This window comes from Gymnoscopelus microlampas (assembly GCF_963454915.1).
Source record: "Gymnoscopelus microlampas genome assembly, chromosome: 21".
Taxonomy (NCBI): Eukaryota; Metazoa; Chordata; class Actinopteri; order Myctophiformes; family Myctophidae; genus Gymnoscopelus; species Gymnoscopelus microlampas.
In genome coordinates, this window is record NC_139958.1 from 25,191,798 (window position 1) to 25,209,938 (window position 18,141).

At 42.6% G+C, this 18,141-nt stretch overlaps 2 protein-coding genes across 7 annotated transcripts in view; one reads left to right on the forward strand and one right to left on the reverse strand.

Annotated features, from left to right (window-relative positions):
• The window catches only part of rc3h2 (ring finger and CCCH-type domains 2), a 309,407-nt gene that overhangs the window by 273,524 nt on the left and 17,742 nt on the right, over positions 1-18,141 (forward strand). The gene's annotated exons all lie outside the window — the stretch shown is intronic.
• Positions 1-18,141, reverse strand: part of strbp (spermatid perinuclear RNA binding protein) — a 118,447-nt gene that overhangs the window by 98,201 nt on the left and 2,105 nt on the right. The gene's annotated exons all lie outside the window — the stretch shown is intronic.

Here is an 18,141-nt window from a genome sequence, read left to right on the forward strand (position 1 = left end):
GACTCCCGCCTCCTCCGTTTCCTAAATCTGTCCTACTGTAAATCAAATTCGAAGCATACTGTATACAGTATATGCTGCTAGTCAGAAATGGAAATTCTAAAATACATTTGAAAGATATTTTAAAATATATTTTCGTAAGCGGTAATGACGAACAGATGACAGCTTCTTTTCTTGGCTTTCAGGGGGTCGACTGGGGGTAGTTCCTCACTCTATACAATAGCATTCAGAGATTGTGCAATAGTTGTCTGGCTACGCAAGACAACTCATCAGCAGATCTGAACCGGAAACGCATAGTTATGACACCTTCATGTGCATTTCCATTTCGAATCTGATGAGGAGCCAATCAAACTGTTTTGAATCTCATTGTATCGTAGTTCTCATACCATCGAGAGCGCTCCAAGTGGAAGAATTTCACAGTCTGCAATGTTGCGTCAGTTATATTGTAAGTCCATGGGGCAATAAAAAAAAAGAAAGGCAAACTTTGAACCTATCCCTCTGCTCCTTTCCTTCATTGATCTATCCACCTATAGATTGTTGGAGAGAAACCCACTATGCTCTGCCCCACCTCACTCGTAATCCCCTGGCTTCTACCTGGCTTAAGCTTGAGTTATACTTGCAGACTTAGTCGTATGCACGGCGTGTCGTGCAAAGAAAATAGCCGATCTCCAAGCTCACAACGCGGGTTGTATGAGTTTGTAGATCGCTATTGTCCTAAAAATACACAACTAAATACAAATCAGGCATTAGATCCCCTCGTCGTCGTCTCCTCCTCCTTCCTCCCTTCTCTCCTCTGTTCAGTTGCTTCTCCTCCTTGTGTTTTGGTCGCTTCATCTTCCAACCACTCGCTCCATTTTCTTTCATTCTCTGCTGCTTCTCTACTTCTAAAAGCTTCTGCCAACTCTGTCCTCTCCATTTCTAACAGCACGGGAGGAGCGCACGCATGCTCTCCTCTTTCCCTAAGCCCACCCCCCCCTCCTCCTCCTTTTTGCAATTCTCTTTGAGGTACATTAAGGTGCAGTTACTTTTGAAGTGTTTTAAGACAAGTCCACCGCCCCAACCCTCCCCATCACAAATGGGACATTACCAATGGCCCTTGTAACAGATTACTTTGTCTCAATGCTTTATCTCATTGTTTGCTTCAGTGTTCCATAAACGTCCTCTCTTCTTCCGCTTGTCGTTGTTCACTCCCTCACCTCCCCTTTCACTCGCACATTCCTCCGCTCCGGTCTTTTTATGCTCATTATCTCAGTTTCTTTGCTCGTCTCCATCTTTCGACGCCCGACCTCACCTTAATTTCCTCGCCCCGCCATCCCGCCACTCCCATGTCCTTCATGCCGCCGTATTGTACCTGCAGCTCCTCTATCTGCCAGCGCTTTTATTCACAGGAGCAGAACAGAACAGAAAGGAGGTACAGCTAATCAAATAAACCCCAGGCTTGATACAATTATTACATAATCGCCTGATTGCAACAATTTGAGCTAATGGCAATTATTTTTGCATAATCGCTAGAATTGTTTCCATTCATCCGTATAAAAAGAGCTGTATGAAATTAACAGAGATGTAGAACTTCCATCATAATTTCCACACTGCTGTCCAGGCTGCACTTTCAGTCTGGCGTCCCTATTTTGGGCACTATAGGGCAAAAAAACGAAAGTTTTCGTAAACTTTCAGACATTTCAAAAATGTGGAAAATAGCAGATCTACAAGCTTATGATGCATCATGGTGCGTTGAGATATTGTAGATTTGCTATTTTTTGGTTTTGAAAGTATATGGCCTGTTTTGGCCATAGTACGTTATTGTTGATTTGAATTATTGGTGCCAGTCGTTGTCAGTCATTTCTTTTCACATTTCAGTAATAGGCTTTGTATTTTTTTTTTTTACAAAGCCTAAAAAGGCAAACATACACATTCCAGTGCTCAATGCCAAAAACACACTTAAATCACCGTGGGGGGATATGCGCATATGATCTGGCAACCCGGGAGCCATTCATCCCATATCTCGCGGGGCCATCCCACAGCTGGGCAGCCGTAACCATGGCGACATTCTTCTACATAAAAACGCAAATAAACAGCTGACAGTTGGGGAAATCGAAATACGGGCTTCGCAGTTCCGTGCACATGGTAATGGTCAATAGCCGTGTGCAATTTCAGATCAATAGCTCCAGCCACTGAGGAGAACCGGGCAGAACAATTTTGGTCTCACCACATTTTGGTCTCACCGGAGGTTTGTGGAATTATAGGAGGATGACGATTTGCAATTATTTATGTGACAATTAATCATCAACTAAAATGTCTTCATCGTGACAGCCCTAAAGCTGCTTTACCTGCAGCTCTTCACGCTGCCAGCGCTTGTATTCACAGAAGCAGAACAGAACAGAGCGGAGCTATAGCTAATCAAATAAACACAACATCCATCCCCATTCTCTACAGTCTCACCTGGCCGCCTCTCACTAAATATCGTCTAAATAAAGCGTAAAATGACCAAATAATCTTATAATAATAGTAGCAAAATAAAACTAGCAATTTGTTCAAGTTTTCCATTCGTTGAAGCATCTGGGGACAGATTTATTGGATGGTAACATCTTATTCTCTCTCTACAAGTTTTCTTTCCCCTTTCTGCCCACAATTTCACTTCAACAACCCATCCCAATTGTTTTACTTTCTCCCTAGTTTTTACCAAGCAACTCTAGATTAAGGGCACATCATTGACAGATGGTATATAATTTAAGTACAACTTTCTATAAAGGAAATCTGCATACTTCAGCTACTTGTAGCGCAGCAGCATAAACTTACTGAGAGCTTGAGATTTCTCATAGTTCATAACAGTGCATTTCAACATTAGGTAATATAAGGATAAGAAACTGATACTTTATCTGCCATATGTTATTCCAATCTCTAATATAGCCTGAGAAAAGGGTCTGGAGTGCTCGGAAGTCCAAAAAAGTATAACACAGGTGCTCTTTGGAAGAGCACTCTTATGGTGAAAAAGGGAAAAAGCCTTTATTAAGGTGGCTTTATTAATATAGCCTATTACTTACTAACCCCTTTCCCAGTTTTATCTCATGCGAAGATAAATCTTGAAAAGATAACTACTGTAAAGTGTCTAAAAGTACAGGGCTACATGATGTCCAGGGTATCAAAACTTCCTGCAGCCCTTCCTGTAGTACTTCCGGTTAGACACTTCAGGAGATAGGCCTATATTTGAACCAAACTAAATATATCTCAAGCTGATAGTGCTGCCACTACACAGTAAACCATAAAAACTGCAAAGTACACAGGTCAGCACTTCTGAGCAGTAATTAAAAGGCTTTATTGGTGAAGGGTACTCTAAAGCATACTAGCTATTGTTCAGTCTATTTATCTTATTATCTAGGTTACCATCTATTCAGTAGTACAGCACATGTTATCTACCTGTTATCTATCTACCTGCACATGTTGGCCCAAGCCATATTATATTTAATTTTACTCATTCAATCCGGGAACGCATCTGTGTCATTTTAAGATTTCTTTGGCTACTCAAAAATAGCAGACATACAAGCTCAAAGCGCGGCACCGAGTGCCACGCTATGAGCTTGTAGATCTGCATTTAAAATGTTTTGAAATCGTGAACATTTGTGCAAATCTTTGAATGTATATATATTTTTAAAGCAAACATTTTTAACTCAAATCTTTGCTTCTGAGGATTCTACAAATGTCTTTTTTTGGGAAAAAAAAAATATGTTTGCTATAATATCAGTGGTTCTCAAACTTTTTCCTGTCAAGGACTTTTTCCTGTCAAGATTTTAAAAAAAATAGCTCATAGCACGCAAGCACGGCACCAAGTGCCACGCTATGAGCTTGTATATCTGCTATTTTTGAATAGCCAAATACGTCTACAATGACAGACATGCGTTCCCGGTCTAAATGGGTTAAAAGACAGATGAATACAGTTGCAGCCCTGGCAACTGTACAGGCAGTGGCAGGATAAAACCTCCAGTGTATCTTTCTGTGTTCTTAATCATCCATCGTAAGAGAACATTTCAGCATTGGTCAGCAATACCGTGAAAAGGGCAGGTGAATCAGTTCTTGGTGGTGAAGGTTGACCAACTGTAGAATGGCTTGTGCCTGGTGGGACACAAACAACTTTTGGTCAGAGATTCGAGAACATTTAAGGACAGCAGTTTATGACTCCCACTGCTCTTTCTGTCCTAAAGGGTGTATGATGACTAAGCAAACTAGGAAATCCCGGGAGGCGACTTATGACTTTTCACAGAGAGAACTGTGAGGTCCCTCATTTTGGTAACAAATCAAAGTGTAGCACACCATAAGATGAGCATCGCCACAAAGTGTGCTCCAAAGTTGGAGCCCGTAGCAATATGAAATCAAGGCTTCATGGGGTGAGTAATTGATTGGGGGGGGGGGGGGGGCAAAAGTACTCCTTTAAAGGACTAAATGGATTAACCCTGCAGGGCTGGTCTGAAATAGGTGTGGCTTCTGCCAGCCTGCTTGCCTGGCTGACAAGACTCTGGGCTACAAAAATAGCTTAAGCTGACTATGGCATAAGTAATGCACTGCAGCAGCCTTTCAGAGAATGAATGTGTTACTTAAACATGTTATTGTATGTGGCCGTGATAAAGTGTGTGTGTGTGTGTGTGTGTGTGTGTGTGTGTGTGTGTGTGTGTGTGTGTGTGTGTGTGTGTGTGTGTGTGTGTGTGTGTGTGTGTGTGTGTATGGGGGGGGGGGGGGGGGGGGGGGGGGGGGGGGTTGGCTGAGTCTTACGCATACATCATTTTTTTGTCTGGTGCGACATCTCATTCTGTGGCCGATACACTTAAACTGGATTTCTTTACACCCTTTTCATCCCAGAGCACAAATAGTGCATTTTAGTCTCTCCCAAAGACCGGGGCTCATTTAAACACAATATTACTCCTTGTCATGTGGGAGCCCTTAGTTTCTGAGAGAAACAAGACCACAGTGTAGCTTATACAGTAGCGCTGCAAATGGACACAGAGGGTCAATTTAGAGAAGAGATACACTGCAGGTTTGCTGTATGGCGTCTGTGTTCTCTGTGAGAAAAGAGAACAGAGCAATACTGTTGTTGCTGCTGGGTTACACTGCAGCAATACAAAGCTCAAGAGGAAAGTGGATAAAAGTTATTACTACTACACTTTGAATAGGATTTTCAATGAGTCTACGTGACTTGTGTTGTTTACGGCGTTTACCGGATCAAACTTTGCACGTACGCTCACTAACGCTGCCAGAGGGCTACATCCACCATTTGTTTTTCTTTCTTTTTTCCCCACACTTTATAAAATTAACGTTAACTATTTAAAAAAAGTTATAATGAAAGTCAATGGGGCTTTGATCGGGCTGAAACCTTACCCAAGTCCGGAGTCATATCGTCCAAAGCTGTTACTTTTCAGGATTCAAATAAAAAAAAAATGCAAAAGTAGCAGATTCACATGCTCGAAACGCGCCGCTTCGCGCCGCGTTTCGAGCATGTGGATCTACTACTTTTGTGTGACGCTGTAGTGTGATCAAGTAGGCCGTTAATTTACGAAAAACACACAAATATAATAATAGAGAGATAAGAGGTTTCTGCCTGACAGCAACGATATATTACAGAGATGTCACCTAGAACATGGGATCCACATGGGAACAGCGTGGCTCCGTTGTGGATCTCAGACTTCATGTGGTCAGCCTGTGTCGTCAGTCGTCCATGTCATCAGACGACTGATGTCACAGGCTGGCCAACAGGCGAGTTATTTCCCAATCAGTTTTATATCACTGGAGAAAACCCAGCTGCTTGTCTAACCAACTAGTAATTTTTAAATCACTGCTCTCTATGCAGAGGGTGCAGCTAGGGTTCATGAATCTGTTTTGCATGCATAACTACTAGTTTACAGCAGCCGACAGTAAGCAAACTGCCGGCGCGGTTGGCACCCAACACAGTCTAGCACTTATTCAAGAGTCCACAGAGACAGGAAGAAACCTCAAGTTTAAAAATCTATAATCGCTAAATCTATAAAGCATTTTTATGAGGGGGTCAAGGAGCATACTTCTTCCTTTATTTCAAACAAGAATGGGAGAAACAAGAGAGAGAATGATGGAGAGACAGAGAGACTGTTCTCGAGCAGGAAAAGAGTAGTACAAGTGAAGTGAGATATGCAGATAGTGTTGAGTTACAGCTAACCTAGAATAAAAAGAGCCACACACACACACACACACACACACACACACACACACACACACACACACACACACACACACACACACACACACACACACACACACACACACACACACACACACACACACACACACCTTTGAAGCTGCTGACTGTTACAAAGTCAGTGGTTCAATATCTGAGAGGCTCCATTCTTCACAAAACCCCACCAACAAAATGAATTAAAAAAGGCGCCCAAGCTCTAGTAGCCGTGTCCATATACGTGACAAAACAGCAAATAGAACCTACTACCTTCTAACCCTGCAATACAATGAAGGAAGAGTCTTTTTATTGTCATGAATTAGCTTAACGAGACAGGCTTACATTACTTGCCAAATAGCCAGCACATCAAGCACAACACTGAGCTGCCTATTGTGCAGTAATTCAAAAAGTAAGTACAGAAGAAAAAGTAAGCAAGGCAGTAATTTACAAGTTACAGGCCTCAACAGCGTTTACAAAGATGAATTTCTGATTCACAATAAGACTTTCAGTACCATGGACAGCAAACATTTCCTGACAAAAGGGGCCCGGTTTATCACTGATGTTGATCAGGGTGCAGGTCAAGGACCCTCAATTTAATATGTATTTAGCTGCGGAAAATATTTTGTGCCAGGGACCCCCATACAAGACATGTGTTATTAAAATGTTTAAAAAATGTTCCAAATATTTCCAGTTTAAAAAAAGAAATAGTAGATCAACAAGCTCACAACGTGTCGCATGCGATGCACTGATGCATCAACTGGTGTTGATAGACATTTGTGTCTGAAGTCTTTAACTAAGTCAATTATATACTGTATGTCATCTAACTATATAAATGGCGAGCGACTTCCGCACCCTAGGTGCGACACCCCACAGCTCTGTTATCGAATAAACAACGCACCGCCAGACCACATGTCGCCAACTGACTCGCCACGGCGGCCGCGCTGAATTTACGCGTCGCGTAGGGGACATCTCATTGCTCCCTACACCTTTTCCACCGCGCAACATAATTAATTCTACTCACCAAATGTCGGACAAAACGGAAGGGGAGGCAGCTTCGTACCGTTTACCGTGCACACCACCGACACCGCACGGCGACGGGATTCGCCGAAACAACAGGAGCGGCCGCCATTGCACTCTGCCCATGTCCTCCACAACAGCACACACACAGCTCCTTCGCTTCAACCCCCCCCCCCCTTCTTACGTACCTCCTTTGTTCCACCCAGGCCGTTACTTTCACTTCACTCATGTCTCGCTCACAATATGTCCGTCCTTCACGTGGCATGTTCATCCCAAACACAAAAACAAACAGCCACAGCACAGCACGCTGCCCACGGTAATCTGGTAAACAAACCTGCCTAGGTTCATGACACCACAGGACTCGACAGTGATGTCATCATTATGCAACCCGGAAGTACAAATACCAAGGATAGGTCAGTGATGTCAGTCGGGTTGCCAAGTTTGCTGCCAGGTTTTAAAAAACAAGCGACAGAAACAAGCAAACCGTGCATGGAAAAAAAAAAACTGCCGAAGGGGTCCGCCATGTTCCAGGGGGGTCCCCGGGGGTCCCAACACTCACAGGGGTCGGCGGACCACCAGGGGGTCCGCGGACCACCAAAGTAACAATCACTATTAACATTTTTTTTTTTTTTTTTTTGGACACTTTCACTCCGGCGATTTGGGTACCCCACTATACACGCACCCACGCTGGGCCCCGTGCACGGCTGGGGTTGAGGGGGGCGTAGCCCCCCGAAACTCTAGTACAGTATATAATTCATACAGTTTGTCAAAATTACTTAACACATTTATCCACAAGAATGTACAAGCCATCACCTATCAAGGTATAATTTAACTATTAATTTTCTATAAATTGAAGAGATAATTGAAAAAGATCATAATAACTTACTAAGTAAAACACATGACAGTGTTCCGATGGGGGAAGGCCCCCTCCCCTCCCATATTTAGGTACCACGGCTACAGTTTAACACCCTCCTGCTCCACGTGGCTGTGTGCCTCCTCTGAACCAACTAACTGTTCATCTTAACCATTCATCCTAAAACGGTGGTCTGCTCTGCTCTGCTGCGACCCATTTCCCAAGCGGGATGTTGAACCATGTACTTTAAGTCATCAGGACTAAAAAAAAGATCATCCCCCTAATACATACTGTAGATAGAGGATTACTTCCTAAATCAAGTCGCATGGATTTATGATAAGAACTCGCCTGCAAAGTTTGCTAGTTGTTTTGTTTTGCAAATTCCTGCTTGCAGTGCGATGCCTTACGGGTGGATATCCCCAAAAAAGCCAAGACCTCTAAAAGGATTTGGCGGTCACGGTTCAGATAAGCACTGGGGTCCCGCGGTGAAGGAAAGTTATTCAGGCGGCAGGCCCACTCTCACTTTCCTGCTTTCTTTCCTGGTGCTTAAAATATGGCTCGATTACTTGCCGATGTTGGCTCTCTGCTACTCCTCTGCAGCCTACATCCTATATCATCACCATGCAAGTGGACATGAGACGGGAAGAAGAGAAGGAATTCAAGGAAAGCAAACAGAAATATTACTTAAGCTGTCATAATGTAATGGTCAGACCTCACATTTAATTTACATGACAAGCAGCAATCTCTGATATAGATGACATCTTGGACAATGGCATTATCATAACTTTCAATCTAGTAGATTTGTCAATACGAATTTCAGAACCTTGGACAGTAACATTTCCCATCAAAACACAGCATCTATGAGGGGCTCGGTCTATCGTCACCTAAGTTATTTATGGGCTACATTACAGTACACCCAGCCAATAACATACTGTAGCAAAACAATTTTCTTTGGAAATGCTTCTAACACTTTGGCATTTTTCTTCACGGATTGGCACCAGAAATAAATTCAATGTTTTTGTTCCTTCTAGTATCAAATCTTGCAATGCAATACTGTCTAGATGTCCCTATTCCTGTCAGAAATATCAGAATCACCTTTATTTGCCCAGTACACACACAGCACATCTAGGACTACTGGACTAACATACCAGAGCAAATCTTATGGGTCCATTTGTACACACTTTACTGTGTTATTTATGTAGCATGACTTGGTGCTGGAACGTATGGCCCAGAGATGCAGGTACATCTTGGACAAGCACAGAGTAGACTGGACTATATCAACCACTTAAACCTTCTAGAATTAGTAAAAACAGACCCGAGTTCGAGTTGGCTTGATACTTGGACTGCTTTTTCACTCTAAACCAAATCTCTTCACCAAATATAGCAGATCTACAAGCTCGATGGAATCCAAGGTATTACCCAAAAAAGGCATTGTGAGCTTGTAGATCAGCTAAGTTCTTGGCTATAATGACATGCCCAAAATAGGGATGCCAGGTTGAAAGTGGTCAAATATTTCTATTTATCGAGTGAAGAGAGCTCGTTGTGACTAAATAATAACTACATTGGAACACATCCTTTTTTCTCTCTTTCTGTTCATTTACTGAAAACTAATGGTTTTGCATATACAAGGAAGGTTTCCGGCTCCGCCATGCAACAGCAACAAAGATGCAATCAGTCTCATCCTTCTGTGATGAATGACTCACAGGTCTTATATGACAATGTGTTCAATAATGCAACTTTGAACACAACAAATTGCACCATACTGTAATGTCAGATATTGAGTAAGAGATCTATTAGCTATAAAGTTAAATGGCCATACATACACACACACAGAGACAGAGGATCATTTACAATAGTTTCACAGTCGCTTCACGTCTCACGTAAGGACAGTGAACAGGGTAAACTGTGAGACAGTGAGGAATAATAAGCAGCAGTGTCTTGACACAATATTGAGCAGAGAGGGAACACGGACAGGCAGCTGCAGAGAGGCTTGTGTGGTGGATGAATTCAAACAGGAAAAAAATGCAAGCATGGATGGATGGATGCACACAAGCACACATCACACACGTCTGAGTGCGCACATACAGACAGACACAAAACAAAACACACTCTCCCTTTTCCGTTTAAACTTCACAATATGCACACAGCAAAACATTCATTTCTCCCCGCTGTCGAGCAAAACCTCGTATCTCCATATTTAATCTTGTGTTTTTTTCCATAAATGAATGCCCCGTTTTATACTTTCCCATATGACATGTGTCATGCAAAGTAGACAAAATAACCAATCTACAAGCTCACGACACGTTTTGAGCTCGTAGATCTGCTATTTTTGAAGATACGGTATTTGAAAGCTCTGGCCTGTAATGACATGCCCAAAGTAGGTGCAGCAGATTGAAAGTGGTTAATAATAGAGACACATGGGCTACATCATTTCTGATACTGAGGTCATCAAATAAGGTCAAACACCAGCCGATATATTGTATGATATTGGTCTGGTTGATATGCGAGTATGGCTCTTTTATGCAGGGTAAAGAAAAGCTGTGTGTGTGTGTGTCAGTCAGTTACTTTTGTCAGTGACGTGTGTGCTGAAGTGAGTCCGTGATGCCGCTCCACTAGATCTCAGGAGAAATCAAGCAATAGCTGCAAGCAGCGTGTGTGTGTGTTTGTGTGTGTTTTTGTGTGGTGTGTGTGTTTGAAGAATGATGCTGCTGCTGCTGTTGAACTTTCTGCCTTTTATCCTAGTCCCTCCCATCAACAAAATAAGGGAAGTCACAGCACACTGGATTTGAAGAATATGAAGAACAATGAAGTGTGTGTGTGTGTGTGTGTGTGTGTGTGTGTGTGTGTGTGTGTGTGTGTGTGTGTGTGTGTGTGTGTGTGTGTGTGTGTGTGTGTGTGTGTGTGTGTGTGTGTGTGTGTGTGTGTTCCCCCATTTTTGTATCCCCATAGTCCTTTGTCTTTTATAACTACATACAGTCTAATGTTGACACTAGTGATTACATACAAGCCAAACACTTTAATTAATCTAAAGAAATATAATTTAATTTCCATAAGCCTACGTCATTTAAAGTAATAGTCACAGGCCTATGCTTTCATTACATTCCAGCTTCCAAGCTAATCTAATCTAGTGCCATCAGAGCTTGGTGAAATGTCTTTATTGATGAAAGCACAAAATGTATTATATTTATTTGTCATTTTGAACAGACAAACTATATACTGTAGACACTAAAAAGAGGAAAGGCAATGTTCCAACCACACACCTTGTATTGTAATGATGACACAGTAAAAACAAAAATCTATGCATGTAGTGCTATCATGCGTGTGTTACATTAGTAATAGTCTTGCATAGCCAGACATTTCACAGCTCCGCCTACTCCGCCTGTAGGAGTAGGCAGATCTCTATCTCTCTAGTCTCGCATAGCCAGACTTATCTGGCTATGCGAGACTGCCTTAGTAGTGTGCGTGCGTGCGTGTGTATGCGCGCGGCCACGCACGTGCGTGTGTGTGTGTTTACAAGTGTGTGCAGATAAGGGAGGTGAAACAAATAAATTGTGCCTTATTAGATAAAGGTCTATTAGCGTAGATAAAAGTCTTAATCAGAGCTTACATACTACACACACACACTCACCACAGAGGGCCATGCACACATAATTGGACATGGCATCTAATTGATTATCTCCATTACCAATTATTACAATGTGATACACCACTGTTAAACATGAAGGTAGCAATTATTCTATTAACACTGGTCAATGGAATTATTACTTGCAGGCATGCGCACACACACACAAGAAATTAACTTGATCCAATTAGTTAACCTCTGAGATATAAATCTGTAACCCTTTTCAATTTCTCCAAAGGTACATTCTATGCACTGTGCATGTACCTTGAGAGAAATTGAAAAAGGTAATTAAGACAAACTGTATGGCTGTGCAGCACAGCCATACAGTTTGTCCTTATTACCATCTCTAAAACAGTGTCTCAAAACGGTGTTCATGAACCAATAATTTGCCTCATTACTTAGGTCTTAATATGAAAGGACTACCACAATATTGTATTAGTCTCTGGAGAACTACATCATCTGTATATAGCCTATACCCATTCTTTATATATCCCCCCCCCCCCCCAATTTAGTCATTATAACAATTCCTGATTCCCTGTATACCGTATTCTAGTCCCCTGACACTGCTACTCCTATAGTTGGTCCTAGGAAGAGTACAGACAATTATGTTTCTCCTCTGAAACGTGTGGCATCTTTTCTCCTGACAGTCAGGAGTTTTACCGGCGGGGCATAAGCCGGTGGCACAGTGGAGCAGTCAAACCCTTTGTTTGCGTGGTGGTGGGCAGGAGCTTTATGCCTGTGGCGGTGCCACCCGAGTGCCCCTACACCCATTCTGACAAACATTAAAAAAGCCATGGACTAATAATCCCATGACATAGGGCTTGCATATTATGTTATGATAGTAAGCTTTAGTTTTTCTGTTCGTCTCAGCAAGTATAAACCCTTGGTCCATTGGTGCAATGACACCTGGCTGTCTATCCACTACCAGGACAGGACAGGACATGGGGTGGTGTGTGTGTGTGTGTGTGTGTGTGTGTGTGTGTGTGTGTGTGTGTGTGTGTGTGTGTGTGTGTGTGTGTGTGTGTGTGTGTGTGTGTGTGTGTGTGTGTGTGAAGAGAGGAGAGAGAAAAGACAGCAGGTGAGGGTGACTTAAACTCAAGGAGCCTGTGCATGTGGTTTGTGAGCCAGAGTGTGCATGTCAAATGGTTGTGTGTGTGTGTGTGTGTGTGTGTGTGTGTGTGTGTGTGTGTGTGTGTGTGTGTGTGTGTGTGTGTCGAGATGACACCCTGCTGAGTGCTACAGTATCAGCAGTGTAGCAGATGGGCCTCCCATATCTCACTGTCACACTAAAGATGAAACGCGCTCTCTTGACCCCCATTCTCCAAGATTCACTGACCCATTTTCTTCCTTCTCATACACATCTTCAGTTTCCTTCCCCTTCTCTCCTGCATGATGAGACCCCTTCCCCTACCGTATCACCTCCTCTAACATCATCAACACTCCACATTTTTGGAGAGGCCTGCCGCATGACGTGCGTCAAACGTACACCGGCTGGATTGGAACCTGCAAGGACACAAGTAAATGATACAGTACATGACTGCCTGCCTGCCTGCCGAGCCATTAGGATACCCCGCTACACACACACTTCTCTCTTCAACACGCATCTCAACGCACATCTCATACTCATTTCTTCTCTCCATCTGCACCCGCTCCATCTTGTCGACTGCTCCACCTACAGCCCGAGCCTAACACCTGCAGTTCTCTGCTCTCCCTCTACGCCAGTGGAACTTTTTGTGCCCAATGGGCAAGTCGAAAAATCTCAAGGCACACCTCTTAGCGAAAATAGCAGATCTTAATTTTAGCTAGGGCTAGGGGCTGGTAATGTGTGTGGTACTGTACTTTTACTAGACATGGGTTTGGTGTAATTGAAGTACTTCATTTTAGTTACGTTTAAGCAAGGTTAGATATGGTTACGTTTAAACATGGGTTTGGCGTATAATCTTATAAATTCACAAAACCTCTGTGTGTGTAATATATTGAATGTGTCTGTCCCGACTCCCGGGCATAACTCATTGGTGAAGCAATAGGAAGCGGCGCTGGTACCGAGCGCAAGGCTTTGGATCCGCCCTTCAAGACCTTCGATAGGGCTGGCTCCTCCAGTCTATCATCCAACCAACCTCGATCTTGGCATATGTGCGGAGGTGTGCAGTGGCGAGTGGGGAATTGGTCAGACTACTCTGTCAGGTATAACAGGTATTGCATAACTGGGTGTGGCACGCATTCCCAACTTACAAAGTTCCCGACTTGCATGGCCCCAGAGTAGGCCAGCAAGTTAAGGCACTGTATGGTTATGTTTAGACATGGGTTTGGTGTGGTTAAGGTTAGGGGGAAGATTTCAGGAGGGCATTCACCAATCAGATAATGTATAATGTTTCCTTTAGCGATGTCATCTGATTGGCTGAATATCTACTGCCTTATCGATATTCTGTGATGTATACAAATACTGTTTTGCAGAGCACATTAGCTTGCTTAGTTGGCTGTCCAAATAGACTATATGGATACTGTACACTGTGATTAAGTTTTTAACCTAAAAACTACGACATACACCGGGTCTATTCTCTGTGTGATATTTTGTCATTGGCATCATAATTAAAAAGTAAGTTGTTATCCACTGACTCTCCTTGTTAAATAAAGATGACAATGACAATCAGTGTAAGAATAATGATGCACTACTGAGTGGACAAATTTGCATTACTGTGTTGCAGTAATTAATTTACACCCCCTTATTCTCATTAAGCTAAACAACTTTCAGAGGCTATCACTATTCAACAGCTGTAATTGTCTTATGTTGTGTCACTCCAATGGACCAAAACACATTGACTCACACAACCAAGACATAACAGATAAATAACAGATTTGTCATCATAATAAGCCAAGCTTTGAATATCTAGTATCTAATAAAATATTGTGGAAAATATTATTTTATGGCGCCATTTCATTTTTACATTTGGTAAATTAAACAATTGTATTAAACTATTTAATTGTGAAAAACACTGTCACTTCCTTGCTGTCACTGTAAGACAGTAAAAAGATGAAATTTGTGCTAACAATAACTTAGCAAACCAAATACTAAGCAACTCTTTTGTCTTGTATGAATATAGGACACCTTACATGGGCATCCCTCCCTCTCTACGCTTCCCATTCTCTCCCTCTTTCTTCCTTAGCTGTCATCCCTCTCTCTGAAGCAGGCCTGGTTCAGATCTATTTTCTGCAGACCTGCATACTGTGTATATGCGTGCGCACGCGTGTGTGTGCACGCACACAGAATCTAGCATTCACTTACTTGGGTTCTGGTTAAACACTGCTCTGTTTAGATAGTTCACAATTAAATAACACACTTAGACGTGTGTGTGTCTGTGTGTCTGTGTGTCTGTGTGTGTGTGTGTGTGTGTGTGTGTGTGTGTGTGTGTGTGTGTGTGTGTGTGTGTCTGTGTGTTCTGATGCCTAGTGCCCATCAGCAGAAACATGACTGTGTCTGCCTCTTCTCAGATTCTAGCACACAGCAGCAGATTTGGAGTCTCACCTTGCCAGGATATGTAGCTGTAATTTAATTGGCTGAAGCTATAGTAAAAGCATCCCTAATTGGCTGATAGAGCAGCTGGCTGCCACGGTTCCAGTAAGCACAACAGAGAACTTCCAGTGGTGCATTGGTGCTGTGATGTACTGAAAATGGGGGGGGGGGGGGGGGGGGGTAGAAAACTAGTGAGAAAAAAGGAGAGGAGAGATGTGGAGGGGAAGAAAATATGTGTGTGTTTAGAATTCCTTCTCTCAAACAATATAAAGGAGCCATCTGCACTCCGCTTACCCAGCTCCCCATCTCTCTATTTCAACTCTCTCTGCTGACAAAAACACAAGCACACTCTATATCCACTAGGAAAACAACAACAGTTTTTCTCTCACAAACATAGTACGTAGCGATCGTAATCTTCTGATCTCCCTAACTGGCCAAAGAATAAAACTGTCGACGGCAGGGGTATGCACGTGTTTGTGTGTGCTTGAGTTTGTGCGTGCATGCGTGCGTGCGACAGGAGGAAGAGTAGGTTAGGATCATGGCAGAGGGAAACTACTTCTGCCGACGGCAAATACTCCTGTTTCCTGCCACCTCTGTGTGGAATCCAGGAATAGATGGGAACGTCAGGAAGAAGAGGGACAAATCTCCCTTCACGTGTGTATCTGTGTGAATGAGTGCCTTTAGTTTGGTGTGTGCTCAGTGTATGCTGTTCTGTATGTCATGGTGAATTGGAAGAGTTATAACAGACTAATGTTCTGTCAGCTTTGGAATGCTTGGGGGAGTTTGAGGTAATCATGGAAATTGTATCTTTCTTTAAAAATGCATTGTCTGCATCAAAGTAGACAATACATACTTGCCAGACTAGTATAATGTATTCAGTAATGCACCCCACGGTGAGTTTCACAATAGCAAATATGAGGCGTGAGACTTATGGAAATAGCCTATATCTGTATCTGCAATGCAATATTTGTCCTAACAGATAAGCCAAGTGTTAATGGTTTGAATTTGATACAGCCACAATCAGGATTTCTGAACAACGTTTGTAAAGTGTATTGAATTTGGAAATGTAAATGTTTAACCAGTGGCTTTGAGTACAACGCTAACCTGAACCTCATTTGATTGACAGATTCCTTTGTGCTCACAAGGTCCTTGCGCATGCACAAATTGGGAATTACGTGATACACAACTTAGATGGAACCGATCTGTTCAGTAGCACCATAAGTTCCATTGTTCATCTTTAAGAAGCAAAGCACTGATCACTATGACAGCTTCTTTGTGAGCAGCAGTAAACGGGAGATATAGGACAAAAACAGGAACAGCCACACAGGGACAAAGAAATTAGGCCAGACCACAAGTAATGCATGGAGCAAAACAAAAAGCAAAAGAAAAGCAGGCTAGAAAAGATAGATGTTAGACTATGCAAGGCATGAGAAAGAAAGAAAGAAAGAAAGAAAGAAAGAAAGAAAGAGCCGGCCGCTCACATCATTATCACATACCAGCTCTCTAGTCCTCAGTCACATCTTCCATGTCATGTCAACAGTGAAAGAAAGACAGTGCACTGTCCAGTCAATCCTTTATGAGAATGAGAGCCTGTGGAAGGGCTTATGGGAGCTCACAGCATGCATGATGCACACATTTTAACCTGGCTCAGTCACTCATGCTCCACTCCCCGTTTAATTCTGCCGCTGCCTGTCCATCTAATAACTCAGGAGGACAAACACCAATACATGTACAGTACATAGTATAAACACCAAGGACTACAAAATCTCAAAATGCCTCTCTCCCTCACTCATTCACACAAAGTATATTTCTCTCTCTCACTCACTCAGTGATTCTCTCTCTCTCTCTCTTTCTCTTTCTCTCTCTCCCCCTCTCTCTCTCACACTCAGTGATTCCCGCTCTCTCTCTCTGAAGGCTATTCACACTCTCACACAAGCACACTTGTGTCTTGCGTCTCTCACTCGCTCTCTTACACACACACACACACAGCATTCTATACAAAGTGCAAGAAACACAGTAAGCCTGTATAAATATAGTGCTAAAAACAACTAAAGAACCCACTTTTCCCCTTATATATATAAACAACTATCCATTTATAGGAAGGTGGGCAAGGTGCACCTGAACAGGGCAGGCTTAAGACACTTATTTCTTCTAGCTTAGTGTAGTGGGGCAGAATCTGGCAGGGTGTAGCTGGCTACATTGTAAAAGCAATACTTCCTTTACCTTTAGGTATGTATGGTAGGATAGAGCATGGTGGGGTAAATAATGATAACCGCCTCATAGGGCAATGTTTCAGATAGTACTACTAGTATAATTCAGTCAAGAAACGAACATGTTTCCATTCCAATGAAAGAAACATGACCAAAAGAAGCATTGGTGTGAGCCAGGACAGTCCTGACAGGATAGAGGAGAGGTGAGGAAAAAACCTTTACGAATGCTGCTATCTGTATCCTATAGAGATGAGTTGATAGTACAGGCAGGCTTGTCAATTATTGTGCGCTTGTAAAGAGTTGCTATGACAGACGTGATAAGGTGTAGCCGTCCATGATAAAATAGTTTGCAGTGTTATAAAAAGGCACTGAATGCTTGCTATGCTCTCAAGCAGGTTGAGCAAGTGCAGAGCAACTACACATTTCTTCCTCCTCTCTTGTTTCCCTTTCACTCTGTCACATTTGGACAGATGGAGACAGAGAGGCGGATTCCTCAATGAGGGAAGGAAACGTTTTGTGCTTCATTCAAACTAGACAGCAGAAGAAGCAAACCCAATGTTTCATATACAACCAAAGCAGAGATGAAAATGTGTTCCCCCTCTAATATAATGCAGAATTATGGGTCTATGGGTCTGCCACATTTTGTATCCCTGTATGTGACGTGACATAAAGCGCAAATCAATATAATACTGTACTGTACTTTTTTTTTTTGATTTGCTATATTAAAAACATTGTTTTACA